Below are 15,852 nucleotides of genomic sequence, written 5' to 3'. Positions count from 1 at the left end.
CTGTCTACTCCTCTCAGAGTCTTTGGATCTGCCTGGATTTCCGCCTTGTAGGCTGCCACTCAAAACTCTGCAGTCAATGGCTGGAGTAATTGAGTATTGGTTTCAGTTGCTTCTTCTTCTTTTTTAATGTTTAGTTATTTTTGAGAGAGACAGAATGTGAGTGGGGAATGGGTGGAGGGAGGGAGACACAGGATCCAAAGCAGGCTGCAGTCTCTGAGCTGTCAGCACAGAGCCCACTGTGGGGCTTGAACTCACGGACCACGAGATCATGACCTGAGGCGAAGTCCGATGCTTAACCGACTGAGCCACCCAGGCTAACCCAGATTTTCTTCTTCTTTTTCACTGATCACTGTCTTGCACTGCTTAAAAAATATTTGCTTCTTATATTTTGTCCAGTTCTTTCACTGTTTCTGGCAGGAGGGAAAAATCTGCTCCCTGTTAATCTATCTTGGCTAGAAGAAGTAGTAAAATAACTTAAAATCATGTATTAAGCATTTTCTGTTCCTTAAAAGTTGCTTTCTGGCTTTTTAGACACTGAAGTTTCCTTGGCTTACTCATTTTAGGATGTTCAGTTTCTGTTCTTCTCTCTTTTCAAAGGTCCTCTCCTTTTGTTTTGGCCTAGTTTTTGCTTTGCTCTTTTTTTTTTTTTTTTTTTTTCCCTAAATCATAGATCTAGTAAGTCTTCAGAATCCCGGTTCTACTCTTTTAAAAAAAATTTTTTTATGGGGCGCCTGGGTGGCTCAGTCGGTTGAGTGTCCGACTTCAGCTCAGGTCATGATCTCATGGTCTGTGAGTTGGAGCCCCAAGTCAGGCTCTGTGCTGACAGTTTGGAGCCTGGAGCCTGCTTCGGATTCTGTGTCTCTCTCTCTCTCTCTCTGTCTCTCTGTGCCCCTCCCCTGCTCATGCTGTCTCTCTCTCTCTCTCTCTCTGTCAAAAATAAAATAAACATTAAAAAAATTAATTTTTTAAATTTATTATTTATTTAATTTCTTTAAAATTAAAATTTATTATTTAATTTATTTAAAATTAAAATTAAAAATAATTAATGTTTATTCTATTTTTGAGAGACACAGAGAGACAGAACATGAGTGAGAGAGGGGTAGAGACAGAGGGAGACACAGAATCCGAAGCAGGCTCCAGGCTCCAAGCTGTCAGCAGAGCCTGATGTGGAGCTTGAAGTCATGAACTGTGAGATCATGACCTGAGCTTAAGTCGAACACTTAACTGACTGAGCCATCCAGGCGCCCCCACCAGTTCTACTCTTAAACAAGTCATTTCTAAGTAAAGACTATTCCTTTCCTAAGAATTTTTAGGTCAACTCTTAAGAAAAAGAAATTCTACTTTATGAGCCAATAAACAATCAACCTCTCTCCCTTCCTGTCTTCCTTCCTTCTTTGCTTTTTTCTTTTAATTTTTTATTATTTGCTTTTTGAAATATTTAAAACTTGAAGTAGTAGGAGATAATGATGCATTTAAACAGATGGAGAAGCCCAAGAATGACGTAACAGAGAAGGAATCACTTGTTCATCTTCCTATGTGAATCCAAATACTTCATTAATACAGTTCATCCTATACCGACCTTGTTACAGGAATTTTTTCTCTATAGTTATCTCTTCCTTTTTCTCCCTAAGAACAGAAGTATAATATACAATATTTCAACTTAGAAAGGGCCCTCCTTTTTTTGCCATGTGCTTTTAGGATACTGTTCTTACTGTTCTACTTTACTGTTCCCATTTTACTGTTCTACTTTAGAGCAAAACTCCATGACAGACTTACCCAAACTCACTCTCCCACTTCTCCTATTATCTCTTGGTCTCAGTCTTAATCACTCAGAAACAAAAACAAAAGCAAAAATTGCATACACACACATACACACACACACACACCCCAAAACCACAAATAAACAAAAGCAGCTGTTCTCTCCCACAATCGTCCAATCTGCTGTGGGATGAATTTTGTCCCTTAAAATTTGCATGTTGAAGTCTAATTTCCAGTATCTCAGAATGTGACTATATTTGGAGATAATGACCTTTATATAGGTAATTAAGTTAAATCTGGTCATGAGGGTGGACACTAATCCAATATGACTGGTGACTGGCGTCCTTGTAAGAAGAGAATAGGATACAGGCACACACAGAGGAAAGATCATGTGAGGACACAGTGAGTAGGCAGCCATCTACAAGTTAAGAAGAAAGTTCCTCAGAAGAAGCCAACCCTGCTGACACCTTGACCTTGGACTTACAGCCTACAGATTTGTGAAAAAATAAATTTCTGTTATTTAAGCCACCCAGTCTTTGGTATTTTGTTATGGCAACCTTAGCAAATATATACCCTTCCTCACACTGCTTACTTATATTGCCTTCTGTGAACACCCCAAGCAAGTTTCTTCTCAGACCACTTACTATCCCCTTTTCCTGGAATATTTTAATTCCAGATGCCCATAGCTTGCTCCACAGCATAGTTTTCGGTTACACAGAGCTTACTTATTTTAGTCAGGTGCCTCCTCAAACGTTGCCTTTCAACGAAGTCAAAGGAGACTCTCAGACCGTACAGTATATCTTCTCTTTTAGTTTTCTCCTATCACTTATCACCACTAACATATTATGTACTTAGTTGTGTGTTGTTTTTTTTCTGTGTCCCCTCACTAGAATGTAATTTCCACTAGAGCAGGATCTCTGTGTTGTTTATAGTATATATTCAGTTCCTAGGTGAGTTCCTTGCACATATTTAGTACCTAATAAAATTTACTGAGTGTTGAATGAATGAATGAGCAGGAATGTGGGGCTTTTTTTTTTTTTTTTGGTTTTCTTAGGGAAAACAGATATTTAAGAATGTAAAACTGAGGTTTTCTTCCCCCTCCTAAAGCTCATTTGTGTCTATCAGAACATTATTAACTCAATAATCTGATATTTCATCCAGTATAAGATGAAACAAATATACATGTTATTTGGTTCTATTCTTTCATGAGTTGGAGAGATTAACACCAGTGTCTCTAGTCAAAACAGGGAGAAGATGAGAAGAAAGCAGGCAACAGAAATAATTAGATTCTAAGCTTTCTGTGCTGGTTTCTCTGTTTCTTTAGTTGTGCCCTATATTCTATCTCACATAATAAATTCAGAAAATGGCAGTTTTCCTTTTTCCCCAGCTTTATTGAGACATAGTTGACATATAACACTGTAAGCTTAAGGTGTACGACATGCTTTGATACACTTCTATATTGCAAAATGATTACCACCATAGTATTACCTAATACCTGCATCATGTCACATAATTATCATTTCGTTTTTGTGGTGAGAACATATGTACTATCTTAGCAATTTTATAGTATGTAATACAGTACTATTAACTATAACCACCATGTTTGTACATTAGATCCTCAGAACTTACTCATTTTATAACTAGAAGTTTGTACCCTTTGACTGACATTTCCCCATTCCCCCTACCCCTGAGTCCCTGGTAACCACCATTCTACTATCTGTTTCTATGAATTCAGCTTATTTACTTATTTATTGATTTATTTGTTTTTAATTTTTTTAACATTTATTCATTTTTGAAAGAGAGAGACAGAGCGAAAATGGGGGAGGGCTAGAGAGAGAGGGAGACACAGAATCTGAAGCAGGCTCCAAGCTCTGAGCTGTCAGTACAGAGCCTGACGTGGGCCTCGAACTCACAGACCGTGAGATCATGACCTGAGCCAAAGTCAGCTGCTTAGCCAACTGAGCCACCCAGGCATCCCTAGTTTAGCTTTTTTAGATTCCACATATAAGTGAGATCATATTTGTCTTTTGCTGGCCAACTTACTTCACTTGGCATAATTTCCTCAAAGTCCATCCATTTTATCACAAATGGCAGGATTTCCTTCTTTTTTTAAAGCTGGATAATATTCCATTGAATATATATATACCACATCTATCCTTCATCCATTGATGGACACTTAGGTTGTTCCCATATCTTGGCTGTTGTAAATAATGTTGCAATGAACATGGGAGTTTAATTTTTTGAGGAGTCTCCATACTATTTTCTCCAATGGCTCTGCAAATTTACATTACCATTAACAGTGCAGAAGGGTTCCCTATTCTCCACATCCTCTCCAACACTTGTAATCTCTTGTCTTTTCAATGATAGCCATTCTAGTAGGTGTGCAGTGATAAGTCATGGTGATTTTGTTTTTGTTTTTTTTAAATAATGTTTATATATTTTTGAGAGAGAGAGAGAGAACACGTGGGGGAGGGACAGAGAGAGAGACACAGAATCTGAAGCAAGCTCCAGGCTCTGAGGTGTCAGCACAGAGGCCAATGCAGAACTGGAACCTACCAACTGCAAGATCATGACCTGAGCTGAGGTCGGATGCTTAACCATCTGAGCCACCCAGGCACCCCACCATTGTGATTTTGATTTGCATTTCCCTGCTAATTGTGATGTTGAGAACATTTTTATCTACCTACCTGTTGGCCATTTGGATATTTTCTTTGGAAAAATGTCTACTCTGGCCATTTTTAAAAAATCATATATTTTTTTTTCACTGCTGAATTGTACGAGTTCTACAAAGATAAAATAAATAATATTTTGGAGATTGTTTACCAGATAGAAGAAGAAGCCTCATCTTCTAGACTTTATGGACTGACTTTGGTCTTTCTGACTCTCACTTGTGGATGGGGGCATGCTGGGGTGTCCTGTGGCCCAGGACACGATATGTCTTCAACTCAGGCCTGGAGTCCACAGTGTCTACAAGTCTGTGGTCCTTGGCGAAGGCTGCACGGGAGGTTGAGGGGTGAGGGTGGGGGAATGCGGGGTGGGGGCGTGGGTCTACAGTGGCTCCAAGGTCTGTTGAGGTCCTTAGTGGCACTTCCAGTTCCAATGGCTAGGGATCAAGGCAAGCAGCAGCGGTAGCCAGAACTGATGGTGTTCACACACTCCGCTGCAGGAGTCAGCTGCAGGTGCTCGTGTAGTGGCAAGCACCAGCTGCAGACACAGACGTAGAGGTGTGGGACTGCACGGGCAGCAAAGGTTGGGGCTCACTGTGGGCACACTGGTAGCTGCAGGCGTCCTGGCTGTCGGCATGGACTACCTGGCTGATGGGTCTTGCCACGGGCGCACAGCGGCAGAGGCCAGCGCAGCGGGTTGTATTGGGGGCATGCAGGCTCACAGCTGGAGCGGTGAGTCTTGAGCGCAAGCAGGGCAGTGGGAATCAGCCCTCTGGTTCGAGGGAGAGTCTTGCGCTTGCGCAACCGCACAGGCCAGCTCGCACGCAAGTCAGGGCGCTCTGAGCTGCGGAGGGCCAGGGGAACAGACGCGGGTTAAGGCTGCTGCCTTTTGCGAACATGAATACCTGTGGGGCAGATGCTGGTAAAATCTGCAGGGGCTCCATGGCAGCTGTGCTGGCCTGTGGCTCCTTCTTCCGGGGTGAAAACCGCTGGATTGATCTGTAAAGGAGTTGCCCGTGAACGACGATCCTTCTGCTGTGTGGCTGCTACGGGTAGGCCCTGCTTTTCTTCATGTTCCTGCCTGTATAGCTCTCGGCTTTGCTGAATAGGGTGAAATCACAGTGGCACCTTCGTGCCCCGAAAGGCCAGGGAAACTGTTTGCTCACCCCACTACCTCTTCCTTTTTCAGGGAGGAGAATTCTTTCTAGCTGGAAGTTCTTTTTCGGTGCTGAGCAAAGCTGGCTTGGGGGATGGGATGATGCTGGCAAATGAAGCTATTTTCCTTCTCTTTTTGTGTGGTGATGGTCAGGCCTTTCGTTCCGCGGCGTTGCTGAAGTTTCTAAAGTGGATTCCAAAACTCTGGGAGAGGTGTTTTGGTTGGTGGATACCTTTGTAATTGTTGACATTTGTGGGGAGACCGCAGCTGGGTTCTGTCTCCTCGCCACCATCTTGGTCTGATGCCTCCTTTGAAAGGACACTTTTCAGGAGGAAACTTATGGGAGCAGCTGATTAATGAATTTAGTTTTTTATGTTTATTATTATTATTATTATTTATTTTTCTTTTTTTTTTAATTTTTTTTTCAACGTTTATTTTTATTTTTGGGACAGAGAGAGACAGAGCATGAACGGGCGAGGGGCAGAGAGAGAGGGAGACACAGAATCGGAAACAGGCTCCAGGCTCTGAGCCATCAGCCCAGAGCCCGACGCGGGGCTCGAACTCACGGACCGCGAGATCGTGACCTGGCTGAAGTCGGACGCTTAACCGACTGCGCCACCCAGGCGCCCCTATTATTTATTTTTCTAATGTTTATTTGTTTTTGAGAGAGAGAGAGAGTATTTTTTAATATTTGTTTCGGAGAAAACTACCACACCATTATCTGGTCATTGATATTGACTGTAGTCCCTACTCTTAATGGCCAGTTTGTAGCTTCGTAAAATCTCAGATTCTGTATATATTTTTTAAACTCACCAAAGTCACCTAATTTAGAATGATTATTCCTTAAATTGAAACACATTCTTTTATACCATATTCAATAAGAATATGTCTTTAACGGCATTGCGATCACTCATTTAGAATTTATTGAGTTTTTTTCTTTTTTTATAATTACCAATTTAAAATCTTTATAGTCAATAAAGAATATTTAGGAGGGATGCAACAGTATCTTACCCAGAACAGACAGGCAAGGAGACAAAATCCTACTGAAACTTATTATGTGTAGAGCACTGTACACAGGATCCCACATTTAGTCCTTATGACAAGTAAAGGGAACATGATTACCCCTAGTTTACAGGTAGGAAATTGGGTTAAAATAGTTATGTAGTATTACACAGTGAAAAAAGAGAAGCTCCCTTTTTCTACACTGAATCACTGAATATGTATTGCTTTTATTTGGGAGAGGGTGTTACAGATTTTTTTTTCTTAGAAATTGTTCTTAATAACCAGTCTTTGCTTACAGCAATGTACACTACCCTGCTTTTTGGAAATACTGATGAAAAAACAAATCTATGTATAAGAATTATTTTAAACTAGTTGTTTTTGTTGGTTTGTTTCTAATATGTTATTACTCAAAATTTTTTCCAAAGGTCTAAAAAGAATGATAATTTGTCCGGATTCTATTGTAAGCCATACTGAACCAAAAGCATGATAAATGAAATAATAGAAGAGGGAGTTTTTAAGTGTAAAATAGTATTTTAGAGTTGATATCATAAAACAGCTCATTAGACCAAGTGGAGATTGTAATACATTTTTTTTTATTAAATAATTTCTTTAAAGATTTTGGAGAAATGTTCTGAAATGTCCCGCAGAGATCTTCGCGTTTCAGTACTTGACTTTTAGTTTGCTGCAAATTGTTGTTGTCTTTTAACCGCTTTCACACATCTTACTTGCTCTCTTTCCCTGTAACCCTCTCCTGGCTCTTCCTTCCCATTGTCTGTTATCTTTGAGCTCACAAAACTCAACAGCCCCCAGGTCATCTGTCATTCAGCAGTTTTTGCACTGATTTCTTTTTGTTGTTATAAATGAAGGAACAATGAAAGGGCAAGAAAAAAAAAATTCTCCTTAAAAAAAAAAGATTTCTTTTTTTGCAGTGGTCTAAATTCCATTCACTATTACTCGATGTTATCATAAAACATTTGTCTCATATTCTACTATGTAATATTTTATTCATATAATCCTCTGGAGTGCACTTGCTTTTCATATTTTCTCTATTCCTTTAGGTGAATTCTCTAAGTTTTAATTTTTCTTCTGTTTCCAGGGCTCTGCATACATTTTCACGTTTCATTAGTAGTTAATTTCAAAATGCAATTAGAAAGAATTCCTTTGAGGAGAGCAGACAATAACTGGCATCTTTCTGCTCAATCCTTATTAAATAGCATGGGAAGATGCATTTTAACTAAGAATGTTTAGAACAAAGGCCTAAGAGAAAATGTCTAGACAAATTATTGGTATTTTGGCATTAGTATAGCATATGGATGGGTCATTAAATAAATCATTCCCCTACATTTGTCTTTTAGGTTTAACAATAATAAACCCAGTTGAAAGTCAAAATTTTGATTTTCAAAAGTAAAAAACCACCTGGTTTGTTTTCTCTTAGTTAACAAAATACCATATTATTTCACTCTGTGCTTAAACCTCAACATTGAATAGTGTACATGGAACATGACAGGTTAAGTCCCCTGTATACCAGAGTCTAGTAGAGTTTTATAGAAATATGTAGGAGATTTCCTTAAAGTACTCTACACCAGAGTCATTTATACATCTTCAGAATGCCTATGGGATATATCCCCATGTATCAAGGCATGGCAGCTTATAATTACCAACATTTCAACTTTATAAACTTGAATTATCCTGTCGAGAAATGAAGTAGAAAATTTAAAAGTCATGGAGGTCTTTATGAGCATGTAAAAGAACATCCCAGGGAAGCTATTGATGGCCTTGTTGATAATTGAAGGGAAACTTAAAACCAGATGGATCCTGACTCTTTTTTTTTTTTTTTCAATATATGAAATTTATTGTCAAATTGGTTTCCATACAACACCCAGTGCTCATCCGGATCCTGACTCTTAACAAGTGATCAAATGTTATGTTAAGATAGTGAATAGTGTGCCTGGGTGGCTCAGTCAGTTGAGCTTCTGACTTTGGCTCAGGTCATGATCTCACACTCTGTGAATTTGAGCCCTGCGTTGGGCTCCTTGGTGACAGCTCGGAGCCTGGAGCCTGCTTTGGATTCTGTGTCTCCCTCTCTCTCTGACACTCCCCTGTTCATGCTCTGTCTCTCTCTGTCTCAAAAATAAATAAACATTAAAAAAAATAAAAAAAAAAGTAAAAAAGATAGTGAATAATCATTTTCAGCCAAAACTTTCTAGTTGACATTCTGTGGTGATAAATTCTCCATATTTATAGCCTGTGATTCTATAAGGAGAATAGAAGAGGAAGAGAAGTTCTGGCCATTCATGTGCTAGATAGCATAAGTGTGCTCCAGAAAGGAAGAGTTAGGAGATTATGCCCCATGGTGATGCCTCCAACTTCAACATTGATTTGACACACTGATTCACTATTATGAACTAAGTATTGAAAGTTTGCAAGAGTGGTTAAGAATGAGTACTCTGGTACAGACTTGCTTGTATTCAAACCCTAACTCTGCTACTTCATAGCTATGTGACCTTGGACAATTAATCATATCATCTTTGTTCCAGTTTTCCTATCTGTAAGGTAGGGTCATAAGACTATCCACTTTACAGTTGAGGCCTGTAAAAGAGAACATTGATGTAAAGCACTTAAAACAGTCTGCTACACAGAAAGCACTTCATAAATTTAGCTTTGACTATTACGTTGAAGTCTAATATAGATCTAAATCTAAATATAGATCTAAATATGATTCATTACTGCAATTTCAATTCATATCTTCTTGAACACCTTTCTGTGTGTATTTGGAACAATTAGCCAATGTTGTCTTTGACTTGATACCTCATACATTTGAACTTCAACATCTGAGGAGTGAGGATAGAACATGCCACAGAATTGTGCCGAGAGCTTAATTTCCCCTGGAGACACTGATAGGTCCTCTTGTTGGTAGGATCTATCAGAGTCGTGGAAGAGGAAATTAGATTAGGAGACAAAAGACCTGAATTTTAGCTATGACTCCGTCAGTGACTAACTTTTGCTTAGGATAAGTATAGGCTTTAATTTTACTACATAATCATTATGGCCATGACAAACTATCTAGTCTCTCATTCTAAAACCTCTACCCCAGCACATATGATGCTATTTGTAAATTCAGCCCGGAAGTAATAGTAATAGGCTTTCATAAATATAATTTTCAGTGTTTATGCAGTGTGAGTTTTCAACGTTCTTTAAAAACGTTTTATAATTATTATATTTTAAGCAATTACATTACATTAATTTAGCTGTGGCAACTCAGCTATTAAATCTATACTCTTAAAATTTCTCTGTCATCATTTAGTTTCAAGTAGAAGTGATAATTTTGCATCAGCTCATTCACCCAGTGCTTTAGTTTTATATTCTTTCCTCCTGCCCTATCTCTTCCATTTTTATTCAACATTGAGTATACATTGTGGGTCAAGAGCTATGGTGTTGCACATTATTTTATTAAATATCATTGATTTTTCACAACAGTGCCTAATCCACACAAGGATATAGGAAGTAAACAAAACATCAAAGGTAACATTAAAACAAGAAAGAAGAAGGTACCACATCCATTTTAAATAAGTAATCTTGGGGGCACCTGGGTGGCTCAGTTGTTTAAGCATCCAACTTCGGCCCTGGTCATGATCTCACAGTTTGTGGGGTTGAGCCTTGCGTTGGGCTCTGTGTTGACAACTTGGAACCTGGAGCCTGCTTTGGGTTCTGTGTCTCCCTCTCTCTCTGCCCCTCCGCCTCTCACACTCTGTCTCTCTGTCTCAAAAATGAATAAATGTTAAAAAAGAAAAAGTTTAAAAAAAAAAGTAATCTTGGATTGTGAACATGGGAGGAACTTTGAATTTCTGCAAGGAAGGAAGAAGGCAATATTTTTCAGAAAGAAAAGCAAGGGACTAAGAATTTTCTTGCCCTTATAAATTCTAATCACATTGCTTTCTCTACAATTTTAGGTTATAAAGCAAGAGTCCATTAAAAGTTACTGACAAGACCTTATTAAAAATTGACACAGGACATAGGCATTTAATGGCTGGCACCTACACTGCTCTTAATTTTGTTTCCCTCTGAAGAATGTACAAGCAGGAAAGCTTTATTGAATGAAATCTAGGCCAAGCAAACATACGGCAATGGGATTTCTTTCAGATGAAGTAATTTTAAACTGAGATTTCTCAGAGAAGAATTTTTTTCCCTGCAGACTTTTATAACAGTATCCTTAAAATCTGGTCATGACAAACTGGAGAAAATGATCTTTAAAATCTGAGAATATGCTCAATTCTCTTCTCTGAAATCAATTCTGGGAAGATATCCATATCATTTTGAAATAGCAAACAGATTTGTCTGGTGGAATTTTGCCAGGAAAGAAGTAATGTAGACATGTTATGCTCTATTGTGGAAACATGAAGCATCCCCCTCTGCTAATGATTCATGAACAGGAAGATGAGGCATTCTTGCAGCTATTACCTCCCCTCCTAAACTGAAATATCATGCTGTTTACATCACCACACACATGTTCACATTGGTTGAAATGTGTTGTCATTGTGTATTATTGGCCACAATGGTTAGACTCCTATTTGAAACAAAACGAAACAAAGCACCATTATGTCACAGAGCACTAAGTGTTTTAGCTGTTATGTTAGCCCCGCTAGACTCTCACATTAATATACCTTGGTAATGTTAATAGGTTAAAGTTTATTAAACAAGACTTTGTTACAGTTGCTCTGGCCATTTAATAGCCAGGCATAATTATTACAATGGATGGTATTAGCAATAACAATTATCATATAATTGCCCCTTATAAGAAGATAGTTACTGTGTTCATTTTAAGTTATTAACTAAGACACCTTGTTTACTATCTCATTTAATCTTTTGAGGAATCCCAATGTGTAAATGTTATACCCATTTTACATATGAGGAAACAATAGCACAGAGAGGTTAAGCAATGTGTCCAAAATCACACAACCAACGGCTAACAGAGCTAGATTTCAAACTCAGGTAAACTTTAATCCAGGTTAAGAACAATAAGAGAAGTCTTATTAGATGAAGTGGTTTATAAGGTATGTTTTGAAACTACTTATAATTCCTTGGGGAAAATACATTACTGGTGTATGGAATAATTTGTCAACCAAAAAAGGGCTGCTAGGGCAGAGGATGAGTGGGAAACATGTATGGGTAGCCTGGAGAGACAGAAAGTAAAGAGAAGAATCCTATATCGCTCAAACAATACAACAATTGCCTATAAAAGAAAACAGTTAATATCATGCTTTAATGCAATTCTTTTGGGGGGAAAAACCTGTATAGTCTTGAGGGAAATCATTATTTTCATCTGTTATTTGAATTGATTCATTGGGGGAGGGTACAACTGAAAGACATTCTCAGGAACGTGTGAAATGAGAAAAAGCACCACACCCCTAGTCTCCCTGAAAAGAAGGAAAAGGAAAGGAAAGCTTTGAAAAACTATGCCAACTGAGAAATAAATAATTTTTAAAATGAGCTCAAGATTAGAAAAGGTGTAGCATTATAAAAAATAGACATTGAACCAGTGAAACTTAAAAGTTAGTGTCTAAAGGTTGTTAATATTATTACAAAATAATGCAGCTATCAAATAGTTTAAAAGTAAAGGTAAATAGTGTAAAGTAATGATAAAATCTGAAGCTAGGTTCTTGAATTCCTGGAACAAAACAACAACAAAAAGAAGTATGAGGAGGGTGATTGCGATAGAATAAAGTTTTTATTTTAAAATGATGGAGTGGGTTTCTATTGCTTCTTTATTGATAATATTGAAAAATATATGTTCATATTTTTAAAAAGATTTGAAGATAATTATAAAGAAAGTTAAATAAAGATACAGAACATCTGAATCAGTAGAGGAAACGTATGATCTAATAAACCATATGTAATACCTGAAGATAAAACAAAAATTAAAGAAACATAACAAATGTCAAATAAATATCAAATACAATTACAAATAAGCAGTCTTGTAATAAGTATGATTGAATTTAAAATCTTATTAAAAGAAATAAATTATAAGATGATTCAACATACTGTTTATGAGATACACAAAATAAAAAATTACACTAAAAGAAAGTTAAAGTTAAAGTTGCCAGTTTTACCCAGTCATTGAAATCAAGGGCAGAAATATTAGTGACAGATGATATAAGAATTCAGGACAAAAGTATTAAAAATGTCAAAGAGAATTTTACATCTTTGAACATGTCCAGTCTATAATTAAAATATAGATATCACATATGCAGCACATGCAAAATATGTCAGACTCTCCCCCACACCAGATACAAAACTTAACTCAAAATAAATCAAAGATTTAAATACAAAAGCTAAAATTATAAAACTCTTGGAATAAAATTTAGGTATAAATCTTTAAAAAAAATTTTTTTAAACATTTATTTATTATTGAGGGGCAGTGAGAGATATAGCATGAGCATGGGAGGGGCAGAGAGAGGAGGAGACACAGAATCTGAAGCAGGCTCCAGGCTCTGAGCTGTCAGCACAGAGCCGGATGTGGGGCCTGAACCCACGAACTGCAAGACCATGACCTGGGCTGAAGTCAGATGCTTAACCAACTGAGCCACCCAGGTGCCCCTAGGTATAAATCTTAAAATAAAATCTAGATATCACAAATATTCATGTTCCAAGTGTCATAGTTTCAAAATATGTAATGTAAAATTATTAAAAGTATAAAAATGTAAAAGAGGGAGAAGTTACAAGCAAATAAAGCAGAAGAGTTTTATTTATTTATTTTTTAAGCAGAAGATTTTTTAACTTGAGAATTTTTCAGGTCAAGGAAACAAACAAAAAAGATGTAAATTATTTGGATAATGTCATAAATAAATTTTATATTGAAATTATTTGTCCCTAAGGCCTTCTTGAACTACTTCGTTTCAACATAGCCCCACCTCTAACATAATTCAGAGTTTTACCTGGGCTTCTGTACCTGTTCAGTACTTTTATACCTATCACCTAGAACTATCTTTAAATATGTGAAATGACAGTCAGAAAAAAAAAGTCCACTGCTTATTATTATGGTTCATGCTCTCAAAAGAGAGGAAGGGGTGAGGTGAGTTAAATATAAAATGCATATATATAAAAAGCAAACATATTTTCTAGTTATAAAGGTGGTTAGCTATAATTTGTATGGGGTCAAAGTACAATGTAAACCGAATGGTATTGAACATAAAGTAGTTCACTTCTGTAAAACTTTTGGATGCTGTTCTGGCTGATGCGTGGGGACAATAAATAGTATTTACAAGAGCAAAAGAAGTACAGTTGTGTTCATTTTATAAGTCTGATATTTCATCTGTTTTCAGCTTCCATCCCTATTACGGATGGATTCTTTTTTTCCAGTAAGTATTTTGACATCCATTTCCCAAGATCTTTGGCTATTGAATACTGAACCAAAAGAAAAATATCAAGCACAGTCAGACCGTAGACACTGAGGACTCACATTACATTGTCTGGTTAAGAAGCTTAGAATAAGAGGGGCGCCTGGGTGGCTCAGTCGGTTAAGCGTCCAACTTCAGCTCAGGTCACGATCTCGAGGCCCGTGAGTTCCAGCCCCGCGTGGGGCTCTGGGCTGATGGCTCAGAGCCTGGAGCCTGCTTCCGATTCTGTGTCTCCCTATCTCTCTGCCCCTCCCCCGTTTATGCTCTGTCTCTCTCTGTCTCAAAAATAAATAAACTTAAAAAAAAAAAAAAAGCTTGGAATAAGAAACATACTTTTCAGTATCAACTGAAAGAACCAGATAAATTCAGAATACTCGAAGCTTAAAAATGTCACGGATCCTAAGTGAGGAGAACCTATTTATATCCTGATATCAGAATTGCATTTTGTATATTCTTTATGGTTACTTTATACATAACCATGGATAGGTAATTATATGTAATTCATAATATTACTATAGATTTTAAGTTCAATCAGAATTAAGGCATTTGTTTTTAGGTAGCAAGCTGAACTGAGAGATCCTTTCCTGACTAATAGGGTGGCAATTCTGCAGCCAAGAGAGATGAAAAGCTAGGTTAATAGCACCCCTTAAAGAACAGTCTTTTTTTTTTTTTTTTTTTTTTTTTTTTTTTTTTTCAACGTTTATTTATTTTTGGGACAGAGAGAGACAGAGCATGAACGGGGGAGGGGCAGAGAGAGAGGGAGACACAGAACCGGAAACAGGCTCCAGGCTCTGAGCCATCAGCCCAGAGCCCGACGCGGGGCTCGAACTCATGGACCGCGAGATCGTGACCTGGCTGAAGTCGGACGCTTAACCGACTGCGCCACCCAGGCGCCCCTAAAGAACAGTCTTAATGAGGCTTTTTGTTAGAGGTTTTCATTTTCTGCCTCATTTCATAAACAAAAACAAGAGATTTCCAAATCAGTTATTTTATATTCAAGAAAAACTAACCAGACAGTCATGTTTGTGGAGGAGCATAATCTCTCCTTATATGTAGTACCTAGTTTGGTCCTTGGACCTGGCATTAAAGTGAGTGAAGTCACAGCCCTCAGGCTCTGACAGCTCAATTCATGCATCCTTTCTGATACTAGAGCTGTCACACTGAGAATAGTCTCCAAGGCCTTGACTAGAAACTCCGAGCGAAATAAATCACAACAGAGTTTGAAGGTCTGAGTTTAGTATTTTTCACAGTGTAGGAAATGAACTGGTTTTAGAGTAATTTTAGAAAATACTAAGCTAATGGTTCATTTGCTATGTAGTGGGTTAGGCAGTGTGTGCTTCTTCTGTGTAGCTGTAGACTCTATGGCATAGGCATCCCCTAGGAGAATTTCAAGTTCATAGCATTTAAGTGTTGCAGTTTCTTCACTTGTAAAAGGTTGTGAATTATTACTATAAAGAAAAGCATGGGCATTGGAAGAAAAATTATTTTTCATTCTGGAAAAAACTTGATTTTGCTTAATAGAAAAGGTAAAATCCATATGATACCTATACAGATATCACATAATGTAAACATGATATACCTGTACTGTATAATAGTAAAGGAATGTCAGAAAAGATGTGCCTATGCCAGATGTAAATTGCAATTTTACTTGATATAAAACATTTGGTTTTGTAAGAAAGTGTGTTGAATTTATCAGCAGAGTGAGCTTTTATTTTGAGGTCATTTGTTCCACTTTTTCTCCACAATTACCTTTTTTTTTTTTTTTTTTTTTTTTTTTTTTACTGAAAGGAAAGGAAAATACAAGTGATTTGCAATTAAGATGGTGCATATTCAAGGACACTTTATTCTTTTTTCTTTAATTTTATTTTTTTATTTT

The sequence above is a fragment of the Lynx canadensis genome, chromosome B1 (genome assembly GCF_007474595.2).
Source record: "Lynx canadensis isolate LIC74 chromosome B1, mLynCan4.pri.v2, whole genome shotgun sequence".
Taxonomy (NCBI): domain Eukaryota; kingdom Metazoa; phylum Chordata; class Mammalia; order Carnivora; family Felidae; genus Lynx; species Lynx canadensis.
This window is presented reverse-complemented; position numbering follows the sequence as displayed.